This window comes from Mus caroli, chromosome 6 (genome assembly GCF_900094665.2).
Source record: "Mus caroli chromosome 6, CAROLI_EIJ_v1.1, whole genome shotgun sequence".
Taxonomy (NCBI): domain Eukaryota; kingdom Metazoa; phylum Chordata; class Mammalia; order Rodentia; family Muridae; genus Mus; species Mus caroli.
The window spans coordinates 15,156,960-15,165,559 of NC_034575.1; the positions used below are offsets into that span (position 1 = coordinate 15,156,960).

Below are 8,600 nucleotides of genomic sequence, written 5' to 3' on the forward strand. Positions count from 1 at the left end.
GAGAGAGAGAGAGAGAGAGAGAGAGAGAGAGAGAGAGAGAGAGAGAACAGATGCATCTTGTTATCCTAGCCTTCCAGAACAAATGTATATATGTGACTTTACCTGACTTATGTAGTTGTTATTTGTTACATCTTGAAACACAAAATTCCATTTAAGAATATTTTGAATGTATCTTTCAATTTAAAAAATTGTTCTGAGGTTCTAAGACTCATGGTGTGCTCATTTATGACTAGAGCTATATATTTCTGGGGTGATATCCAAGACCACACTTCCATCATGTGAATTAAGAAAATCAAAATGAGAGTAAAAATGTTTCAAATATATTTGCATATTGGCCTTATTAATATATAACAAGAAAGAAACAGAAAGGGAAAGAGTGTAATGTGCTTCACCAAGCCCATTCTGGCAATGGGCTTAAGTTCTTATGTACTTATAAATTGTTCTATAAATCTGAGTGACTGGTTCTGACTCAGCTAAAATACCAAACATAATGCAGTAAATTAAAGAATTGTGTTTTTTAAGGGCAAAGCAAATCTTTACTGAGACAGAATTCAGTGGTAATTGAGGCACTGGAGCTGCTCCGAAAAGGCTGTGCTTCTATGGGGGTGTGCCAGAGCGTGAGATGGGAGTTTCAAATTTTGGCCAATCAGTGAAAGAACTGTATTACTGATTCCAAATAACCAGCATTCAGCAGCAGAGACCATTTCTTTGAAGTTTTGCCTATAACACAGAGTTCATTCTCTTTCATTTTATTGTGATGTGTGCACATGCCTGCAGTCATTCAGATATGAGTACAAGCTTATGTGTGTGTGTGCGCCTGCGCGTGCGCGCGCGTGCACGAGCATTATCACAGTTTAATTTGAGAAGCTATATCATACGCAACTAAAGTTCTGTGTTCATGAAACGCTCATTTCATTCTCTGCAATTTGTCTCTTTATCTTTCCATGTCTTAGAAACTAACTAGCTTACATAATTCAGAGTAGAATCATACAATATAAGTATTTTTGTAACTGGTTTAATTCAATTATAATGTATTCATGGTTCATCTCTATAGCAAGGGTTAGGATTTTGTCTTCTCCAATAGTATTGCATGGAATGTTTTTATATATCAGATGCTTACCCATTGATCCATAATGGACACTTGGGATACACCATATAAGTATCAAAATTAAGCTATTATGGACATGACATGTGGGTAGAGATTTGCATCTACACTTTGTATACTTTGAAGTATTTTAAAGAAATATTCAAAGATACTTCACCATCATTTTTTAAATTTTTTATTAGGTATTTTCCTCATTTTACATTTCCAATGCTATCCCAAAAGTCCCCCATACCCTCCCCCCCCAGCTCCCCTACCCACCCATTCACACTTTTTGGCCCTGGTGTTCCCCTGTACTGGGGCATAAAAAGTTTGCAAGTCCAATGGGCCTCTCTTTCCAGTGATGGCCAACTAGGCCATCTTTTGATACATATGCAGCTAGAGTCAGGAGCTCCTGGGTACTGGTTAGTTCATGTTGTTCCACCTATAGGGTTGCAGATCCCATTAGCTCCTTGGGTACTTTCTCTAGCTCCTCCATTGGGGGCCCTGTGATCCATCCAATAGCTGACTGTTAGCATCCAATTCTGTGTTTGCTAGGCCCCGGCATAGTCTCACAAGAGGCAGCTATATCTGGCTCCTTTCAGGAAAATCTTGCTAGTGTATGCAATGGTGAGAGGGATGTTTTTTGCCTTTTAAATCTATGGAAATTATGCATGTTGCGAGTGGTATAATAATGGCCAGCTTCAGTGACAGCAGTATCCATGGCAGTAAAAGCAGAAGAAACAGAACTGGAGTTCAGATTTGAGATAGCAGCTGGAAGCCTCATTATCATGATTCTTGAATAATGAAGTAAATTTTAATGTGAGGAGTGATGGTACCCTGGTATAAATGAGCATTCACTAGATTAGCATGCTCATGTCAATGATGCCTCATGCCCATGAGAATCTAAAGACCTTCTCTGGGTTAGAGTAAACTGTTATTGAAAAATGATTTATATTTAGCTAAAACCAGTATTACAAAAAATACTGTCTACAGATTCTGTTTGTTTGTTTTTGTTTGTTTGTTTGTTGGTTGGTTGGTTGGTTGGTTGGTTGGTTGGTTGGTTTTTCATAGCCCTGGCTGTCCTGGAACTCACTCTGTAGACTAAGCTGGCCCCAAACTCAGAAATCTGCTTGCCTCTGCCTCCCAAGTGCTGGGATTAAAGGCTTGCACCACCACTTCCTAATAAATGTTAACTAATCACATCCCTCTAACACAGCTCTTCTACTGAAACTCTCTGCCAAAATAAGCTAACACCTCCTTCAGCCTGTCTAGCATAAACCCTCTGAGTATCAGCAGTTGGTGTGTCTCCATTTAAGCATACCACATACTTGATCTCAAATTTACATTATTTGTGTCTAACTTTTTTAATTTTCAGTCACCCCCAGTCAAAGCCCAGGGACTTATCCACACCGTCTACAATCCAGGCAATAACTAGAATTTCAAATTTGGGGCAGTCATGGAAACCTCATTAGAGTTCTTGAACAGTGTAATTAAATTTGATTTCTCAATGGAGATTTCAAAATAGGTATTTGAAACAAAAGCTCAACTTCTTATAGCAAAAAAATTTCACAGGTAAAGTAATGGGATTCAAATAGTGAAATGATTGTGCTACTTGATGAATATCAACACTTGAATACATTTTAAATGGTTTTCATTTCCTCATGAGTTTCAGGGCTCTATTATATATAGCTATCTTCTCTTTACCCTATCCAAAGGACATGATAGCATTTTGTTGGATCCTCTAGGCTGTGGAGTAAAACCTAGCATCTCAGAACATATATGATCCTTACTGATTGCTTCTTAGTCTTTCTAGACCCGGCTCTGCAAAAAATTAACATGGAAGGCAAAAAGAAATGAAACAGCCTTTTTCTCCCAACATTTCCTTAGTAGAGTTCCTTTACATAGTGCACAAATAACTCAGGCATATGAACTAGCACTATGTCTAGTTACTGAAACAACAAAAACTGTTTTGAGTCTGAGCAATAGTTTGCAAACAATATCTTATTCCTCTCTCATTGTATATTCAGCCCAGTAGTGTTCTATCCTCATCATATAAGGAGAGTACAATAACATTTCCGTTAACATTTCCCAACTCCCTGTTTTACTTTATTGAGAAACTCTCAACTGATGTAAGACTGGGAGTTTTCAATAAGTCATTATCATCAGTTTCTATATGTACATCATGATGTGTATTACCACTTTGATCAGTTATATTTCTGCATAAATTTAATGGATTCCATGGGTCCCTTTTTTTTTTAAGTTTCCCTTATATTAGTAGAGGCTGACATTGAAATAACAGCAAAATTTTATATTAAGTTAATGTATAATTTGCACAATACATCTTATTTTTTTTCCTTTTTTAAAAAAATTATATTGCCATCATGTGTGTGTGTGTGTGTGTGTGTGTGTGTGTGTGTGTGTGTGTGTGTGTGTGAGGTGTCAGGCCTGACTGTTTGGGTTTGATTTGTGACTGGGCAACCTATGTGGGACCTCATGTCTCAGGAAACTAATTCTCATTCACTCAATAGTCATTAACTTCCTGCAGCTCTTCATATAGGAGTTAGTCCGTCTGAAAATTTCCCTGCCCATTTTGTCATGTTAATTGATAGTGTCATATGTATTGCTCTGGTAACTGAAATGCTGAGAATTTTTGGGTGCACTTTCCCAGTCATGTACATCTTGCTAGTGTGTGCAATGGTGTCAGCATTCTTAATTGGAGATTTGTTAGTAACTTTCAAGAGTCACATTATTAGAAATATCTTGCCCAGTCAGTGATTATTGTAGCTCGTATAGTTTACATCAGGGTGGGACCACCAATTTCCATACTTCCATGCTAGCACCTTGCATGCTCATGAAGGAACTTTTCAGGTCCATCACTGCTGGATTTCTGAAATTTTTATGAAGTATATGCTATCTTCAGAAATAGGGTTTGTTCTTCAATTTGTGGAATGCAGCAGAGAGCAATGGCAGCAACTTGTATTAGATTTTTTTGTTTTTTCAGAACCACCAATGTTAAGTAGAGGTCTCCCATGCTTGGCATTATTGTTTTTGTTACAAAATACTCATCTCTTGGAGAAAACACAATCACCCCATTACAAAGCTCCTTTAAAATATTCATGCATATACTTTCATGCTAATATATTCATATACACACAAATATATAACTTTTTTTTTATTCCCCAGAGGGGTTGCACCATTCCTGGAAGTACTGCAATACCAGGTTGATGCGTGGAGTGGATGGAGCAAGCTCCTATTCCAACTCCTAACTCTAAAAATACATTTAATATATTGTCCTCGGATAGAGGATGTATCAGATATTAAACTGATAAGAACAGATACTACACTTGATATTAGCCAAAAGGCAGAGAAAAGATATAACATAATTTTTAAGTAAGCTTTAAAAAGTAAGGTTTCCCATGCCTTTTTCTTTTTTCCAGTCTTTTTCAAGCATGCTTAATGCTGTTTATCTTTCTTTTCTTCTACCATCCCTCCAAGTATTACCTGTCCTTCCACATCCTCAGTTAATAATATAGTAACACTATACATGTAATTGCTTATCATCAACTTAGAAGGACTTAAAATCTGGGAGAATTTCTAGATTGAATATACTAAGATGAGATGACTAATGAGCAAAAATAAGTTTTTCCTTCTGTCGTTGGATTGTCTCAGGAATTTTATCACAGCAAAAAGAAAATTCACCCTTCCCATATCACAATTCTTGGTGGGAGTGTGAGTTTAATATTATCTTTTTGTAAAGGAAACATGGTGTCCACAGTAAAATCGATACTGCTATTTTTCCAGATCTTTGGTTACTGGGTATATATATATCATAAATCATAAATCATAAATCATAAATCATAAATCATATTTCACATATCAATCACATATCATATATCATCATATATCATGTACCATATACCATATATATTGTATATCGTATATCATATATCGTATACAGTATATCGTATATCGTATCATATATCATATATGTCACAAATCACATATCTCACATATACATATATCACATATATCACAAATACATATATCACATATCTATCATTGTTATATATTATTATTATTACTACATATTATATATTATTATATGTATTACATATTATATATGTATATAGTATTGAAACAAATGTGGGAATACAGATAGCATTTTGATGTAACAATATTATATAATATTGTTATAAACAATATAAATAATAATACATATAGTAAATAATATTGTTATGTCAAATGCTATCTGTATTCTCACATTTATTTCAGTACTATATACAGTGGTCAAAATGTTGAACAATTTGAATAACTATCATCAACTGAATAGATGAAGAAAATATGATGCATACAATAAAAGAAGTCATGTTCAACCAAATAACACAGATGTTCGTGGATGACAGTTTAGTAATGAATTGAGACAAGCAAAGAAAAACACAACAATAATTAATTTCTCAAAATTAAAAGTAATAGAAAGAGAAAGACAAAAAAATATCATTATGCCATTTTACCTACAAAATACACAATTTTGGATAAAAGGTAGAAATTTTCAGTTAGTAGTAAAATAAAATAGTATCTGTTTAAAATATAATTGTTATATATAAAAAGCTCAAGAAGCTGAACTCCAGAAATTCAAATAATCCCATTAAAAATTGGGGTACAAAGCTAAACAAAGAATTCTCAACTGAGGAATTCCGAAGGGCTGAGAAGCACATGAAAAAAAATGTTCAACATTCTTAATCATCAGGGAAATTCAAATCAAAACAACCCTGACAATCCACCTCACACCACTCAGAATGGCTACAGTCCAAAATTCAGGTGACAGCAGATGCTGGAAAGGATGAGGAGAAAGAGGAACATTCCTTCATTGTTGGTGGGATTGCAAGCTTGTACAACCACTCTGGAAATTACTCTGGCGGTTCCTCAGAAAACTGGACATAGTACTACCAGAATATCCAGCAATACCTCTACTGGGCAAATGGATGTATCTGGTGGATATCCTACTGAGTGAGGTAACCAAATCACAAAAGAAGTCACTTGATATGTACTCACTGATAAGTGGATATTAGCTCAGAAACCTAGAATACCCAAGATACCATTTCCAAAACACAAGGAAATGAAGGAGGAAGACCAAGGAATGGATACTTCTTTTCTCCCTAGAATAGGGAATAAAATACCCATGAAAGGAGTTACAGAGACAACGTTTGGAGCTAAGAAGAAAGGATGGACCATCCAGAGACTGCCCTACCCGGAGGTCCATCCCATAATCAACCACCAAACGCAGACACTATTGCATATGCCAGCAAGATTTTGCTGAAAGGACTCTGATATAGCTGTCACAGATGAGGCTATGGGAGTGCCTGGCAAGTTCACAGTCATGTATTGGATGGAACACAGGGACCTCAATGAAGGAGCCAGAGAAAGTACCTAAGCAGCTGAAGGGGTCTGCAACCCTATATGAGGAACAACAATATGAACTAATCAGTACCCCCTTAACTCAAGTCTCTAGCTGCATATGTAGCAGAAGATGGCCTAGCCTGCCATCACTGGGAAAAGAGGCCCCTTGGTATTGCAAACTTTATATGCCGCAGTACAGGGGAACACCAGGGCCAAGAAGTGGGAGTGATTGGGTAGGGGAGAAGGGTGAGGGAAGGGTATAGGGGACTTTTGGGAGAATGTTTGAAATGTAAATGAAGAAACTATATAATAACAAATAAAAAAGTATAACTGTTGTACTTAAGAAAAATTGCCTTTAACGTATGAAATATGTTGACACAGTATGTGTTCTTACCATAAAATAATAAGGATATGTAGTAATGCTTATATATATACAGTTAGTAAATGTTAATGAGAACATATATCAGAAAATTTTTTATACCAAAAAATTACAGAATTCTATTTATTAATTAACCTGACTAACCAAAAGAAAATGTTGAATAAAGGTATTATACCTCTCTAGGACCTAATAAATTATCTATGTTATTATTATTAATGGAAAGAAATAATGAAGTTTTATTCGAATGGGTGAAATGGAAATGAAAAAACCAGAAAAAAAAATAGTGGAAGTACAGCAATTCTTTGAAATGAAACAACAAAACAACATAAACAATGCAGCAAATCAATGCAAGGTGAAATGGTTATAACCTATGAGATTATAATGGAAGAGTAGATCCCAGAGTTGACAACTTAAAACTGCTCACTGAGTATGGTATCCGTCTCAGCCTTTTCATAAAAGTTGATGTCTTCTGAATGCACTTTACAGACATTCATATTTTCATGTGACTTTATTTATGTGTTTACTTAGTTTTATTATACTAACTTGTATATTGTTAGTGGTAGAGGCAGTATCCTCTTGACACAATGTACACTTGGGGATGAGAGGACACATTGTGGAAGTTAATTCTTTCCACCAGATGGTTCTCAGTGGTAAATCTTACATTGCCCTCCTAGGCAGAATATGCCTATAAATGTTAAGCCATATTAATGATCATTGTGTTTCAAATGTGACATATCATTTTGGGTCATACTTGGTGGTCCATAGATAATCCTAAATAAAATTTTACTTGATGTTGAAATTTGACTCTTTCTTTAACATTGTATTTTTTTTAGTTCATAAAAATTTACTTGTAAAATTTTGTGTGTGTGTGTTTACCAGAGATATAATCTTTTATTATTAATTTTCATTGGGCTATGATATTTTGTGAAAAAGATAAAGACAGAGAGTTGTCTGGGCTTTTAGGCTACCCTCACTCTTTCTTATTCTTATCAATAATATTCATAATGTATAAGGTGGCAAGAAAGTAATATAACTGATGATAAGAAAAAACTTTCTAATTTAGGCCAAACTCTGTTTCATTGTATCAATAGAATCAGGGTGTCCTTTCAGTCCTGTGGCCCAACTACCTACCTATATTGTTCCTGGGTATAAGAACAAGATGGGCTCTATTTGAGTCTTTAAGCTCTGGTACATAGACAGCAGGTGGAAAAGGAATCTCCTCCATCCAAGCCTTCCTTCGTGATTACTAATGGTACAGAGTAAATTTCACTGTACCTTTTACAAAAAAATTGTGAAATAAATAGAGATCATTAATCTTATTGAATACAAGTGTAATCTGTCGTAACATATTCAGGTATATTGGTAACCTGGACACAGTGTGTCTACGTTATTGGAAAATAAGAATGCAAATATTTTAATACTTATTTGGAAGAATTCTTTCCTCTTATGAAACTATTCATGCTGATGATTGCTTCAACAAAAGTTTCCAATAAAACTATTGAGTATTAGGCTTTTTAAGAACTTGTTTATCCAGCTTCAGTGAAGTAGCTGGATATAAAATTAACTCAAACAAGTCAATGGCCTTTCTCTACAAAAAGAATAAACAAGCTGAGAAAGAAATCAGGGAAACAACACCCTTCTCAATAGTCACAAATAATATAAAATATCTTGGCGTGACTCTAATTAAGGAAGTGAAAGATCTGTATAATAAAAACTTCAAGTCTCTGAAGAAAGAAATTA

The 8,600-nt window shown here is 35.0% G+C and overlaps 1 non-coding gene across 1 annotated transcript; it reads right to left on the minus strand.

Moving 5' to 3' along the window:
• Window positions 1–4,267: 4,267 nt before the first annotated feature.
• On the minus strand, window positions 4,268–4,458 carry LOC115031450. The gene has a single exon (XR_003837073.1). It is a non-coding gene; the product is annotated as a U2 spliceosomal RNA (small nuclear RNA).
• Between the last annotated feature and the right edge of the window lie 4,142 nt (window positions 4,459–8,600).